Raw genomic sequence first — 16785 nt, 5'->3', positions numbered from 1 at the left:
GTGTCATTTTGGCTTTCATTATTATAGATGGATTCTTCTTGTTATAAACAAGTCAAAAGCTTCTGCTTTTTAATGAGTCAGCAAGATTTTTTTTGGCCTGGTAAGAATGAAGGGATGTGTTTGTGTGCACATTCCGCCCCCCACCCCTGCCCCCCGAAAAACATACACAAAAAAACAGAAGAAAAATGGCATTGATTTACATTTTTGCAAACCTCTTTAATGTCTGGTTTAATAGAAGACATCTAGATTCTCATGTTTGCTACGGTAGCTTGAAAAGAGAGGAGCATTTTACCAACCTTTTCAGATAATTGTGGATATTCTTTTTGTTACTATAGTGAAACTCAACAAATGGTAGTTTTTTTAAAAAAGAATATATTTAAAAATAAAATAAAATAAAATAAAAAAACTCATATCCATGCACTAGTCATGCTCTGTTACACTCAAGTCCATTGATCTTCCATGCACTTTGAATGGATCTGTCCTCATACTGCATGTTGGAGATATAATAAAACTAATTTTATTGCTTCATCTAGGGTGTCCTTAATTGAGACATTTTTTTTCTCTCTGAGTTTGTAGTGGTGACGAATAGAATGACTACTAGTAGAGTTTAGTGCCATTGCCTTTGTTGCCCTAAGTTATCAGCAGTTTTACAGACCATTGCTTCTGTGCAAGTGTCGAGAAAGTAAAAGGTAAATAACTTGTTAGTATCATTAGGACAATAGTATTGGCTCCATGGATTACACAGAAAGATCTCATGACTCCAATACATTCATGGGCCAAACTTGAGAACCATTGTGCTAGGACAATAAGTGACAGCTGTGTCCTCTGTTTTTATTGCTTTGACTCTTTGATCCTTTCATCTCTCAGTGTGATTGTTAAAAAAATCCCAAGATCACTTTAAAACTCTTCTAATTTTTTCATCACATCTAATTACAGGGCAAAAACATCACCAAAAAAGAGCAAAGTCTCTTGAATGTAATAAAAATAGTAATTAGTAACCAAATGGGGAATTACCCTCCTGGCAGTCAAATAATGAAATACAGCACTCTAGAATACACACAAAATATATAGGCTTTAACTTGCTGTAAATTTATATGAATTATCTTGAGAAACTTTTTGAAAGATGGAATGCAATGGTATCCATGATCATGTTGTTATTTCTTTTCTGTGGAAGTAATGGGCATTACTGATGTGGAAGTACTCGGGGCCTCTGAAAATCTCATGGTGCTGGAGAGCTGAGGTGGGGGAGGGAACCAAGTGCAGGGCCAGGGTTTAGGACAGTGGTTCTCAACCTTCCTAATGCCGTGACCCTTTAATACAGTTCCTCATGTTGTGGTGAACCCCAATTTCATTGTTACAAATTGAACATAATTAAAGCATAGTGATTAATCACAAGAACAATATGTAATTATATATGTGTTTTCCGATGGTCTTAGGTGACCCCTGTGAAAGGGTCGTTCGACCCCCAAAGGAGTCGCGACCCACAGGTTGAGAACCGCTGGTTTAGGAGGATCTCTAGGAAAGTGGGGAGTGTGAAGATGGCTTGAACATAAGAAGCTCTGACTTGACCTAGCCATCCCCTGTGTGCTGTGCTCCTCTCCAAGCCACCTGCTGAACTGGGTCTCACCACTCCAGCTTTGAGAGATCAGAGCTAGCCTTTGAGTGTCATACTTACTCCTGCAAGTTCAAGGTTGTAGCCACTTTGGCTCAACATCCTACATCATTCTAGATCTTTGTCTTCTGCTGACACAGAGGCTTGAAATTCCTCGACTTGACTCCTTGTTCCACAGACCTCCAGCTTGCCCTTGACTATATATATGGCTCTATATGAAGCATTCACCAGACTTGGCTCAGCTCTTCTTGGCCTCTAACTCTTATCTCACAGCTTTCCCCACATAAGCCTAGTCCCTGCCCTCAGATTTGAATTAGGTTTCAGTGCTTCCTTGGTCTTGGGTCTGACCAGTCTTCTAAAACTGTGCAGTGTTTTAGTACAGATGTCCTGTCAATATCACAGGCACAGTACAACGAACAACAACTTTCTAGGGTCAAAGGGATTTCTTTGGAGCTTCAAGATATCCTGAGGTCACGTTTGCGGTGTAGGTATGATTATGATGATTAATGCATTGAAATGAGGGCTCAAGAAACATATTTAAAAAATAAAGTCCTCTCAGAGTCTTAGCACTATCTGTGCTGTTGATACCTAGAACCAAAACCCCAGACCATCAGTAGCCCATCACTCCCATTTGTATCAAAACAGAAGTGGCCATTGTGGATCCTTTCTGAAGATGAAACTCAGAGTTTAACCCTTTACACAAAGACTGAACTGACCCAGAAGCTAGTGAATCAATAGTCAAAGGAAAGTTATATGGAAACATAAAAATTATTTATGACAGCACATGAACCTCCAGGGGCTTGTGAAGGAACCCCAGAAACCACCCAATGGAGCTCCATGGTGGCAGTTTTTCCACTATTGCATCATCAGAACCATCCAAATGCCCAGCACACAGGAAGTGCTCAATAATGATCTGATGAGTAAAGAGACAAATTAAAGACCTTCTGAGCAAGAGCAAGGAGGCGTAGGGCATGAGGGAGGGAACTTCTGTCTCCAGATCTTCTACCCACGAGTTTGGATTTTGAGGTGTGTAAAGATGACTGATAATGCTTCCAGGCAATGAAGATGGGCTTGGCCTCTCGAAGGCAGGCAGGGAGCAGGACAAAGAAGGATGAGATGACAGTAGTTTGATGCTAGTCGGTTTGATTGAATGTTAGTTTCTTTGTTTATTTCTCCTTTGTTATCCCTAAACCTTTAGTTTAATATTCCAGTGCTATCACAATTGCATTGCAGGTAATAAATAGAAGGAGTTTATGTCCACATTTGGGTGGCAGTACCCTCTTATCAAAGCTTAGAGAAGAGCAGGTCCTTGTAGGCTGGCCTAAAATAGCCCTAAAAGAGAGATGGTTTCCAGGGAGACAGGCATCAAGATTATAAGGACTCAGCTGTCCCTCTTTGGAGATCCTTAATTTATTGACTTAATTTTATATATTTTTAAATTTTTTCCCAATGCCATTTGTCCACTCTATGCCCTCTTTCACCCTGACTTAATTTTTTAAGTCAGTGTTTTGCCTTGTCATGCTATAGTTGACCGACTTGAGCTTGTTACTTCCTACAGCTTAGCATTACCTGAGGACCTGTAGGAGGCAGTGTCTAGAAAACATGCACATGCATTAACCTGAGTCTGCCTCTAACAGCTGATTGCAGTAAGCCAGAGGGTAGTCCCCACTAGATCACCAGCCTCCGGATGGGGGTGGAGCCACCCAAGTGACCAGAACTGATGCCCACGATCGCTTTGGAAGCGTTGTTGATATCAATATTGTTGGGCAACTGTCACAGGCACCTCTCACCGACACCAGAGAGGTGCTGCCTGAGCCAGTGGGAGAGGGCTGTCCCCAACCTCGATCCTTGTCTTCTCATATAAATGACTTTATGTGAGAGACCTTGACTACGTTGTGAAAGCCAATTTATTAAAGCAATTAAAGCGTGCACCTTTATTAAAGAACAAAGCAAGCAAACCTATACATCTGGTTTATGAAGCTCAGACAGGCTCTCAGCTCATCTGAAGAGCAAGTTGGGTGGGGGTCCGAGGAGTTATATACCCTCCTGTCTATAGGTTTAAAATTTCTCTGGTGAATATTTTGGTACAGATTCATTCTCAAGGTTCCCTTTTTGTTTTGTTTGTTTGTTTGTTTGTTTACTTTGTTGTGGCCTTCCCAGAATTCATGAGAAGCACCTGGCAACTATCTTGCCAAGCTTTGAGGCTGCTGGCTTCCCTGCTTAGGGAGTAAAACCACGTTTTTGTCCTTTCCCTTCCCCCCCTCTCTTTCTGCATTTGCTCCTTAGGGAGGTTTTTAACCATTTGCTCTGTGTCCTTGGCTGAGAAGATAATGGCTTGTTAGTTACAAGCTGACTACAAATTGGCGGCATGTTTGGCTTTGTTTTCACTTTCCTGTCTCAGTTTCCCTATCCCTCTGTCCTGGAATCCTGTAACACAACCACATTGATACGAAGAGTATCAGTTCAGGGCCAGACAGTTTCGTGGGCAGCTTTCTAACACCCACTAGTTTCAAACTGACTTAAAAATTATTCAGTTGCTCCTCCAACAAATAGATACTTTTCAGACAATGGCCTCCACTAGAGAGGCGGAGCTCCCTGCTCCCGCCAGAAGCAGCAGGAAGGAGCTCCGGGCTAATTCAGTCTGTAGTCAGGTTTCTACTGTTCAAACGTCTACAAAGGCCTCTGGACATTGTCACTCTGAGAAGTCAGTGGTTGCGGCTAGCATTTGGGAACACTTTTTGTTTGGCAACAGTATATGATGACATATTTTAAAATTTTGTATCAGATTTAATTAGAAACAAATTTTATACTAGATTTATCTGCTTGATCTCACTTCCTACACTCCCCTGGTACATTATTTTGTCATATGTCTTTTTCTCAAGGGCAATCAAAATTTCCCAACACAGTAGAAACATAGTTCAGAGGTAAAGAACTTGGGCCCTGGAGTTGGCAGACCTGTTCAAGTCCTGCTTTTGCTGTTGTGCCCTATCTTAGGCTCTCTGTGCCTTCATTTCTCCATCTGCAAAATGAAGGTGGCAGTACCCACTCACCAAGCAGTCATGAGGACTAGTGGTAAACTATGCCATGCACCCAAGAAAGTGCTTGGCTCATGACAAGTTTCAATAAATAATAAAAGCTACTTTTGAAAATAAATATTAACTTATATTATCAATACATTCCTTCAATCTCCTAGGGTACTTGTTCTTTAAAATGTCTGTTTCTCATCAGACCAGATGACAGACAAGGTGTCCAGGAGCTGTGCTCATTGCCTGCCGCCGCGCCCCCTCCCCTCCCGTTCGCACCTCTGCTTGCTTCCACATTGCAGGGCTCTCCTTTCAGCTGCCCCTTAGGGCTTTGTCAGAGCACATCACTGGGGCTGACAGGAGACTGGGAACCTGATGGTTCTCCTGTGCAATGGGCCCTCTCTGGAGCGTCGGAGTTGCTGTTCACCTGACCAGGGCCCACGGGGACAGGTAGAGCAGGGCCTGCCCTAGGAACTTCCACTCAGAGAACCTGCCTTCCCAAAGTAGGCATTGAACTGCATGTGTGTGTGTGTGTGGTGTGGCATGTTTATGTACGTGTGACGCACATGTGGTGTGTGCGTCTGTGATATGTGTACATGTGATGTGTGTGGTATGTGACTGTTTATGTACGTGTGTGTATGATGTCCTTTGCTTTGAAGGCGGGCCCTTCCTGAGTTTTCCATTGGGCCTGTACACAGCAGTCACCCCACAGAGGTGACTAGTGCTTCAGCCCCGGCACCTGTGCCTGCTGGATTATAGACCAGGATCTTGGAGAAAAGTAAGACTTTGCCCCAAGATGGGAAGATGCCTTCAAAGCAAACCAGCCTTTCCTGAGCTCCACAATCTGAAGCCCCACCTCTTCCTGGCCTGAGTGTTTACTCCTTTCTCTCAAGTGTCCAGGGACCTCAGCTGAGCCGTCCCCACTTCCACCTCTTTACAGCGGCCCGGTTTGAAGCGGCATGGAGATCTGTGGCTCTTCTGGCTGGTGGGTCGGTGCAGAGTGAGGTGGGGCCTGCAGATAGACTTGGCTCATTTCTCACCTGCTTCCCCAAAGGGTCTCCAGATTAACCCTCCCCACATCTGTTCCGGATTAGCAGAGCTGCTCGTAAATGGTTTATCCCCAGAGTGTAATTCGCAGTGTGGGAGGGCCCTACAGACCAACAGCTGGAATATTCAGAGTCAAACTTTCTCCAGTTGGGGACCCAGCCTGCCAATCCTGTGAATTAATTGTCAACATGAGGACAAGGTGTGTGGTTAGGCTCCCGCGGCAGTGAGATGCCTCTTTTCTCCCTCCGGGGCAGGTTTGTCCCAGGGTTGTTTTCAAGGTAGGACAATAGTTTGCAGAGAGCACACATAGAGCGAAGACCCCAGAACTGAATGCACGTTTGCTGCTCCATCAATTCTGAGCCATGTGCTTTCTGCTTTCCCTACGCGTGACCTTCGTGGAGCATATGCCACCAGATGGAGGCGCCTTCCCAAGCCTAGACTTTGGCACCAGCCAGGGCTCAGCGGATCCCCTTCCCACTGACAGCAAGGACTGATTTCACTCACTATAAGGTAGGTGACGCTGGTCATTGTTTTATAGGTACTGATAGTCGGAGGGTATCGCTACTAATGTGCATCTAGAAAACCACAGGTACAAAATCAGAAGCACCTCCTACACCCAGGAAGTGAAAATTCACATTGACTGCCAACTGGGAGGCCCTTTGCCTTCTGCCTCCCTTCCTCCCTGTTCCCTTACGCCCTGACATGTGACTGTCTTAAAAACAAAGAGAGTGGGAGAAACGTGACTTGATTTGATGGATGCTGTCAAGGAAATGTTTAAAAATGGAACTTGATGGGTTATGCCTGTGGAAAAGGCCTTAATCGCTTGAACTGACATTTCCTTGGTGCCTGAGGTGTCACGATGGTGCCTTTGGAGCTGTGGCAGTGTGGGACTCACTCGGTGCAGCTGCCAAAATTCTGAGAAGAATCTCATTGCACATTTTCCCTCTTCATTTGCTCTTCTGGCAGATTGCAACGTGGGGCTTCAGAGAGGTTCGCAGGTATTTCTACCACATCAGTGTTTATTCTTGTCACAGAGCTGAGTTTGTTGTGGCTTGTGTTTCTCAGGAATGTAAAATTGCTCCTGGATTTGCCGTTTCCCTACACACCCCCATCTGTCTCACCAGAAAACTCACGCTCATTTTCTGTCGATGCTGCCTCACAAACAGGCGCACAGCGGTGTTGATGGACGGGATCCTGCCCTGAGAGCGAGGACAATGGCTCCAGTCACCTCTGCGGCTGCCAATGCCCATGTCTCTTGCTCTCAAGCCCTGACCATTTAGTGATCCCTGTGGGTATGGTGTGACTTTTGACAGGACCTGCTCCTGGTTGATATATTCTGAGCACTTAGTATGCTAAAGCACCACGCCAAGCAGTTCATGTGTGCTTTCACATGTCAACAATTGTCAATGTCTAAACAATCCCACAAACAGACACACTGCTATTAGCCCCATTTTCTAAATGAGAGAACTGAGGCTCAGAGAGGTTAAGTATCTTGGCCAAAGTCACAAAGCTGGTTAATTGTGAACTGGAACCCAAGCTACGTCTTTCCCTAAAATCAGAGTATTCCATTTCCCGCTGGGACTACAAGAGCATTTGAGGAAAGAGGGCTGACAGGGCCCGCCCCAGCCCTCTGTCTGCCTTCGAGGGGACAGTGTCTTTGCTGGGGCTCTTGTCTATGTCCATAGCTGGGCTCCAGGGTGCCCATGAAACCCACCTAAAACTGTATGTAAGATGTTGTGCTGTGTGACATTATTCTCTGAAGAATAGGTGTGGAATTTCAGTGATTCACAAAGGGTTTATGCCCCTCAAAATGTTAGGAATCCCTGACATTGTGACATTGGGTCACATCACTCTACTACATTGTCTGCTTCTCTTCTAGGCTTTCTTGCCCCTCCCCCATCCCTGCTGCCCACCCTGTTTTGTTAAATAATTAGTAATTCCATCCAGGGCTTATTTGATGGTAATGGGAGGTGAATGGATCACCAAGACAATCACAGTGCCTCTTGCAGTGCGAGGAGACCTGCCCACCTGTGCGTTCTTTCTGATGTGTGACCCAAACTCAGTGAATTCCAGACTGTCTCTGGGTGGAGACACTGGGCACAGACCTGAGAAGGCTCTTTGCTGGCTCGTTCAAGTGATTGACAAGAGGGTGTGAAGGTCTGGTTTTATTGGTGTGAAGGGTGGTGGGCCCATGTGTTCACTGAGCCACGGGTCCCTGCCTTCCTCGGCTGGACTCTCACCAGAAGCTTCATTTGGGACCACAAGTGGTTTTGCCTACCCTTTAGGCAGGTCTTGAACTTGAGGGGACTCTCCCCAATGACAAGACTAATACTTCCCTGTTGAGCAGACAGAAAGTGGCAGAGGTCAGAGGAAGGAAGACTGGGCCCTGGTCTTTCTGACTAATTTTCTTGAAGTAAGAGCTGTAAGATGAATTCTCACATGGAGCAAACCTAAGCAATGGCACTTTAGGCAGGATGAGGGGTATAGAGATGAGAACCCCAAACACTGAATGTTCCAAAATGATAAATTGTTTTCTTCTGAATTATAGACAACCGCACACACACTGGACCCAAATTATTGCATCCAAGTTAAGAGAAGCTGTGATGAAAATCTGAACATTTATTTCCCAAGGTCTTTTCTGGAACTATCCAGAAAGCCATGAAACCCAGGGTCAGTTTTTCTGTTTATCTCTGGTTGAGAAAAACTGGTCTTAATAGTTGGGGAACAGGTTTTTAAAAATATTTTTTTCTTCTTTCCCATCCCATTCCCAACCTGAGAACAGCCTTCCTTGGGTGGATCAAGACCATCTCTCACACCAAGTAAGCATTTTGTTCCCTTTGCTTAACTGACCTGATTATACCTGAAACTGTATGAGAGTGGAGTGTTTCACTGCATCCGCTTAAGGACAGGTACATACGTATGAAAGCTCTTTGGTGGACTGGAGAAGCAGGTGTATTGGTTTGCTTGAAACTAGCAATTGTTTTAGGTTTGAGCTGCCTTAAATCATTTTTGGAATAAGGCCCGTGGAGGTAAATTAATAAAGGGTCTGTGCCTTGCTTCTTAACTGGAAGTGGGTCCTGAGCTGGGGTGAGGAGGTGAGCTAAGTGTCTTGGGTAACACCACTGCTGCCTATTCACTGTTTGGACAGAAGAGAAAGCTTATGAGAAAAGACCTGGACTTAAAAGAGTTCCACCCCTCAACCACAATATTTTATGAAGAATGTAAGTTTAAATATGGCCCTTCTTATTTTTCCTCCTAGAAGATGTAAGTCAGAGGTAGAGCCACAGGGAGATACAGGTCCTCAAGGTGGGTAAGCATGAGACAGTCAGAAACCCACCACTGGGCCATACACCTGGTCTGCTCCTTGTAGATGTGCGACTCTGAACAAGTAACTAAATCTCTGTGTGCCTCAGTGTCCTTATCTGTAATATGCACATAATAACTTGCCTTATGGGGTTGTTGTGCTCTTGGTAAGCACTAGGTAAAGGACAGCTCTGATTGTGGTTGTTGTTATTGTAAAAATCACCTTCTTTGTTCTATAGGATGGGCAGAGTCTGAATTGCTGGACTTTTAAGGGTGCAGTGTACCCACCTCTTCTTCCCCTGCCATAATTCTACCATTTCAGTCAAAAGTCCTTTCTCCTCATCTTTAAGGTCTCTAAGAAAGGAGAGTCCACCAACTCCTCAGTTATCTTCTCTGTAACAATGCTTCTAGTCAGAAAGTTTTCCTTATACATAAATTAACCTCTCTTGTTGAAATTAAAGCCATTTCCTGTCACTGAAGCCACTTTAAGACAGAAAAGTGCTTTTTTCCCCATAAAATAACTCTCCTTGCCCTGGCCAGTTTGGCTCAGTGGATGGAGCATTGGCCTGCGGACTGAAGGGTGTCCCCTTTCTGGCTTTTCTTCTCCTGGAAGGAATTAAAATCATTGCACTTTTCTCTAAGGCTCACTTCTATTATCTACCTAAATTGTTCTTCTTGCCTTCTTGTTTTCTGTGTATCACTCTTGAAAACCAAAGCTACTGCCTGGCCGGTGTGGGTCAGTGATTGAGCATTGACCCATGAACCAGGATTCGATTCCTGGTCAGGGCACATGCCCGGATTGCAGGCTCGATCCCTAGTAGTGGGTGTGCAGGAGGCAGCTGGTCAGTGATTCTCTCTCAGTATTGATGTTTCTATCTCTCCTTTCCTCTCTCTGAAAATCAATAAAAACATATATTTAAAGAAAAACAACAAAACCACAATGGAAGTGAGCCAATTAGGGCAATTCTTGCTGATGCCACAGGCAAGTAAGAAATTACTACCTCATAATTCTGATGCTGTTTAGTCCTGGTATTATACTTGTGTTCATGGCTACAATCACAGGTGTGAATAGAAAACTTTCACTCTTTAACTTAGCAGACCCTTCTTAACCTTTTTTCAGTGTCTCATCACTTTCTTCTACTTGCCATTCACCATTTTTGGATCTTATGATCTTTTTGTGCTGGGTGCACATCCAAATTTGGACTTGTCTTTCAATCTAATGAACAGGTGAGCTCCTTAAGGAAGACTTATGACACCTGGCTCAGAGTAGAACTTCAGCATACATTATTAGATAAATTTCCCAAGTTAGCACTAACAATATGAGGTGGTAGGTCTTATTATGATTAAGATGGGCTCTGTAACATTCTCTGACAGGCTTCCTCTTTCCCATATTCCTACATGGACATGGCTGGGAAATGTGCTGACATGGAAATGTGATTTTTAGATTTCTAACTCAAGTGTTATTTTATATTAGAGTTGGAAATTCTTGAGAAGCATTTTTAAAGCCTCACAAAGGGAAAACTTGAAGTGCTTAGGGTCTGGATGCCATGCTAATGAGGTCTTTGGAGAGATATGGAGGGAAAAAGTGGGACACTGTGAAATCACACCAGCAATTGCAGTGTCTTATAACTCCAACTTGGTGAGAATTATTGATTCAAGTCACACTTTCCACTGGGTTACTGTGTATGAGTAGCATTCTTTAACAAGAATTACATAGTCACTTGTTAAATACCCATAAGTCAGATTTATTTCCATCTACGCCAGTATGTGTCCCCTCCACCCCAGTCATCTGGCCCTGCTCCCTGCTTAGTCTCATTTCTGTGGCTTTGCCAAGGCTACTTTCTTGCTAGGGATGTCCTGCCCCTTTTCCAGTCTAAGGACATCTTAAATCTACCTTAAACTTTCCTTTATCACTGTTATTCTCTCCTTGTTCATTTGTGCAAGTTTTGTTTTCCCAATAACTCATCATTGAAGGTGAACCACCGCTTTTCCAACCCTAGGTCCCCAGCAGAGTGTGGTGCAGAAGAATGAGAGAGATCTGGACCAGTAGACACAAAACCTAGCCAGTTTCCAAAATCACCTGGAAACTTTTTAAAAAGATCTACTGAATCAGAATCTCTGGAGGTGAGGCCCAAGAATATGCTTAACAAACAAACAAACAAACAAAACAAAACAAAAATAAGTTCCAAGTGATGATAGCTCAAGTTTGAGAATTACTATGATGTAAGAGGAATTTGTGTCAAGTTCTTAGTACTTAAATCGGTATAGATGCTTCAACTTGGGTGTGGTCCACAAAACAAAAAAGGCTTCCTCCTAAGAGGTACTCTGTGGGTCCTTAGCATTGGAAACCATGGGAGCATTCAGCTATGACACTGAATATGTAGAAATACTGGCTTTTCATTCCCTAGAGATATTTTTGTATTTATTTATTTTTATATCTTTCATTACATCCACCTCCAAACTAAACACCACTGCTCTTACTAGTTCATCAGTGATGCCTTGAGATAAACAAGCCTTTGCTTGGCAAGTAATCATTTTCCATCTCTCCTACTTTTAAAAATGGTTCTTTTTTGGGGCCAATATACAGGATAAATTCTATTCATATTAGTGTTTAGGATTGGTTTTGCTCATGACATGCCTGTCCATTCTCAGAAGGTACAACCCCAACTCCCATTATTATTACACTCATACTTTCCTAGGCTATGTCAGTTTAAATATAGTGTTGGGTTGGGAGTCCATTCATTTATTTGGACATAGTCTAGGCTGCAGGTTCCAACCTTTAGATTCACTCAGCCAGCTCTACTTAGATGCTTGCCTACAGCCTTACTAATCTAGTTTAGACTGTCCCATCAGTCTCTAATCTTGGGCCTTGGATATACTTCAATATGTCAATATAATAGAATTTTATGAATCCAGAGGCATCAAATTTCACTTCCCATATAATATCCACTTATTTTATTTTGAATTACCAGAATGGCATAATATAAGTATTAATAAAACCATTTGTTGAGAACCTAGTATGTATAGGACAATGTACTAGGTAGGTACTAGGGCTTCAAAGATTAGTAAGATAAGATCCTTGCTCTATAGAAGAGTATAATCTTATAGGAAATACAGAATACCATTCATAAAAAAGCAATTTACAAAACCAGAGAATAGATATCAAGTATCAAATGAATGGCCTGGGCACTCACCACTCTCAGGCTTTGGAGGAAGGCTTGACCATGGAGAACTTGAAAAGTTCATGAGAGGTTCCATTATAACATAGAACCTGGCCTATAGTAGGGATAGATACCTGCTAAATGAATAAATGAATGATTGCATGATGATAAGATTATAAACTGTACTTATTGTAATATAGCTAGAGCATACTCAATAGAAGAAACACACACACACACACACACACACACACACACACACACACACATTTTTCACCAATGAACTATGAACCTATTTTATCAGGAAATAGCATGAGTGAGAAATATAGGAACATATACCTTCTTGTTAAAGTTAATCTCTATGTTACTGATGGTAATTCTTTGTTGAGCAGTAACTAAATTAATGGCACTTACTAAGTATATAGATTAAACACACTGTGAAAATACGTACATTGATTCATAATATAACAGGGGGACAAGTGACATGCCTATTCAATCAGCTGAGCTGTGGACAAAAACTACTTGATTTATTTGGTAATCAACTCATTTGTATTCTGCCTTCTTCCAAAACAGATTTGATATCAAACAATTTACAATACCTAAGATAGGAAGCAAGATGTAAAGAGGATGAAGAATGGGGAAGAAAAAAACTAAAATAAGATTGCCTAATTGAGTCTCCTTGCAGTTGGGCTAAAAATAAAGCACATGAATTACCTAGAACCAAGAATTAAATAACTTTATGGGAGACGAAAGAAAAAACCTTTCTCCTTGCTCAGAATTTCTGAAGGAAATTTTTCCATGGGGCTATTTCTAATCCCAACCTCTTAGTTAATTGATGCTGTTCCAATTTTACTACTAATGGGACTCTTACTAGTAGCTAGCTAGCCAACTTTTTATGTGGTAGGCACAGTGCTAAATCCCATACACACATTTTTGAAATTTAATCCTTCAACAGACCTGTGAGAAAGTCCTACAAAGGCAGGCAGCCTTTTTTTTTACGTGCACCCTTCCTAAAAGCAGCTGATGCTCTCCTGAGCGGTCATCTCATTGGAGTCAACATGGAGAGGACAAGCAGACTGCAGCTGATAGGAAGCCTCTGATCATATAGATAAGATTCCACTTCGGGAAAACTTTGATCTAGAGAGAGAAGCAGTCACCCAGGGCTGTGGTCTGCCAAGCCGCTCAAGAAGACTCAGGAAGAGGTATCAAGACTGAACAAAGGAAGAACCATCTCCAGTTATTAGGGACACTGGTGTTGATCAACCACCGTCTTAGTTGTTTAGAAGCAACGAGGTGTGGAAGCCAATGAATTGGAGTCAAAGACTTTCCCAGTGGTGTAAATGTGAGCAGGCCACTTCACCTCTCTCAGTTCGTTTCTCTATCTGTTAATAGTGTCAGGAAAGGAACTCCATATCCATGATAATGTATGTGGTAGTATGTGTAAAGTATTGGAAATAATCTATACTAATAAAAAGGTAATATGCTAATTAGACTAGATAGACAAGACGTCATTCCAGACATCCTTCCTGACAAAGCTGGGGGTGTGGCAGGCCTGCAAACCGCCCACGGCCCCTTGTCCAGGCTGGCCTCTCCCCCCAGCAGGGACCTCCATGCCGATGGGGGCATAGCTGGCCTGCAAACCCTCAGTAGCCCCAAGCACAGGCTGGTCCCATCCCCTAGCGGGGACCCCCACCCCAATCAGGGGTGTGGCTGGCCTGCAAACTGTCCACGGCCCCTTGCCCAGGCCGGCCCCACCACCCCAGTGGGGACCCCCACCCCAATTGGGGGCATGGCCTGCCTGCAAATCCCTGGAAGCCCCTTGCCCAGGCCAGCCTCACCCCTCCAGCAGGGACCTCCCGACCCCGATCCGGGGCCCCCTTCAGAGCAGGCCAGCAGGATCCCACCTGTGAACCAGGCCTCTATCCTATATAATAAAAGGGTAATATGCAAATTGACCCTAACAGCAGAACGACCAGAGCAACCGCTGGACCAGTCACTATGAGGCGCACTGACCACCTCTTGGTCCCTTTCCCTGGCCAGCAGGCTCTGATCACCCGATGGCGAATGGGGAACCGGGGGTGGGGGGGGGGGACCTGCTGTAGGCATCTGGGGAAGATGACCCTGATTGCAGGCCAGGCCTAGGGACCATACCCTCACACGAATTTTGTATGCCGGGCCTCTAGTTTATTATAAATACCATATATTATTCAGCCCAAATTTAAAGTCCTACTTGTTCTTGCTTCTATATAGGTCCTAAGAATCACTAAAATTTCATATTACCTGGTTCTTCAGTATTTATCATTTTATGCTTTTTAATATTCTTTATTACTCCCATATGCCCTTCAATGTGCCCCAAGTGCTGGTAGTTGGCTGCCTCTCAGCCCTGCCTGTCCTCTTCCTGTCATCACTTAGTAGTACATGACCCTGGATAGGAAAGGGAAGGGAAGGAAAAAAGAAGGGAAAATGTTATTGTTGTGCAAACATCTTTACTTTTAAAAAGGCAATTTAAAAAAAAAATCCACCTATCATTGTATTACCTTAATACCAATTCATCGTCCCACACAATTTCTAATTTGTCCATATGCATCTGTGATTTTCACAAGGCTGTGATCACAGAGTAGACACCTTATCTGGTCCTGTTAGTATGATTTATTTAACACTTCTGTAAACATTTCCAAGTTGCTACATCACCTTCATTATTATTTTGCTATTGGTTGTAAACTATTCCATGAGATAAAATATCTCATGATGAAACATAATTTTATTACTGTTGGACATGAAGATTTATTTTAATTGATAATGCCATAATTAATACTTTGCATATGTATTCCCCCACCGCTTTGAACTAGAAAGAAAAGTGTTTATAATTGTTTTTCTAAAAGCCAGGCACATTTTTATAAATTCCTTATTTATGTATCAGCCTTCCCTGACCCATCTCTACTTTATCTCACTTTATCCTCATGGGATCTTATGGTCAGTGAGGCAAAAATTTAGCTGCTGCTTCTAATCGTTACTTTTTCCATCGTAAGTCTCTTTGAACACTGTTTCTTGTAATCTGAAAAGACCAGAAGAATTGTGGAGACAGCCTGATAACACTTACCTCATAGTCATTAACTTTGGAGAAGTGATCTTGTCTGAAACAGCAAGAAAAATTCTACACAACAGGATGAAGGCATCGCACAGGGTCCCACTCAAGCCCACTGGCATGTGGTGGTTCTTTGACATGAAACAGAAGTGATGTCTTCATACTGTATCATTCAGGATCCAACAGGAAAATGAGAACCACTCTAAGCATTTAAACAGAGGGCATGTAGTACAGTGAGGTGGTAGCATAGATGGTGGGAAAACAGAGAAGCCAAATGGGGGTGGTGAGGCCATTGAGAGGTGAGCAGCAGCAAGAAGGCACTGCTCATAGGCTAAAGCACAGAGCCAGGGGCACCTGGCAGAAGCTGGCTCCAGGGGCCTGTCCCAGCTAGGCTGAAGTCATGGAGCAGGAGATGACCCTGCTGGAGAGCTACACAGGGTGGAAAGAGGTGGAGAAATACCCTGGTTTTTCCCTCCATCTCCCTCTGGTGCCTCTCCTTGGTTGAAACCAGCTGGAAACCAGGTGTCATGGGAGACTGCGACACACAACTTCCAGGGATAAGCTTCCTCCCCCCACCTCCTATGGCACAAAATAAAGTGGGGAAAAGATGAGGCATGAGCCCAAGGAAAACAAGCCAAGAATTGGTACAAGATCACATTGCCAAATATCCATTCAAAATAGCACCAACGAAAGAAAGAAAAATCCTCCAGAAGAGCTGGCAAAAAAAGCAGAAGGAAAGGTCATGGTTTAGTTTTCAGCACCCATATAAGTTATAACATTGGCTTTCTTAATTGCAGGGTCAGCTGTAGAAGCTGTGCAACCAGGAGCACAAGTTACAAGTGGTGAAGGTGAGGGTGAGGATGCGGGGTGGCTGTTGGTATAGAGCAGGGGCCAGGGCCCTGGACTCACCTAGCAGATAATCTGAATTGGACACCCTCTGGGACTGCTTCTGAGAGCCCATAACTCCCTGCCAAGTGGCACCAATCTCCTATAGAGTGGATTCAACCCCTTTCCTGCCTCCTCCTGGACTTTACCGAGTTGAAGGCACCTGACTGCTCAGCCCGTGACATATGCCTGCACCCCAGCTGCAAAGGAGGCTGGAAGAGTCCATCTGGCTTCTATTTTAGAGAAGGGTGACTGCTATGGACTAAATTGTGTGCCTCCCACCTCTCCCCTCCATGGCAATTCATATGGTAAAGCTCTAACTCCCAATGTAAGTGTATTAGAAGGTAGGGCTTTTAAGAGGTAATTAAGTTTAATGAGGTCATAGGGATGAGGTCCTAATCTGATAGAATTGGTGGCCTTATAAGAAGAGAGGGGGAGAGAGAGAGAGAGAGAGAGAGAGATCTTTCTCCATACAGGCACCAAGGCAAGGCTATGTGAGCACAGAGGGAGAAAGTGAGAAGGGGGAACTGCCGGAAGCCGGTCCACCCTTGCTGCTTGACACAGTCGCTGCAGGGAAGAAACATCTGCACAGCTTATGTTTCAAGGGACCTGGCGTATATGGCATATGTTTGCTCTCCCTCTTAGCGCTATGTGTTTTAAACAGGACCACCT

The sequence above is a fragment of the Myotis brandtii genome, unplaced genomic scaffold, assembly GCF_000412655.1.
Source record: "Myotis brandtii unplaced genomic scaffold, ASM41265v1 scaffold49, whole genome shotgun sequence".
NCBI classification, from domain to species: domain Eukaryota; kingdom Metazoa; phylum Chordata; class Mammalia; order Chiroptera; family Vespertilionidae; genus Myotis; species Myotis brandtii.
This window is presented reverse-complemented; position numbering follows the sequence as displayed.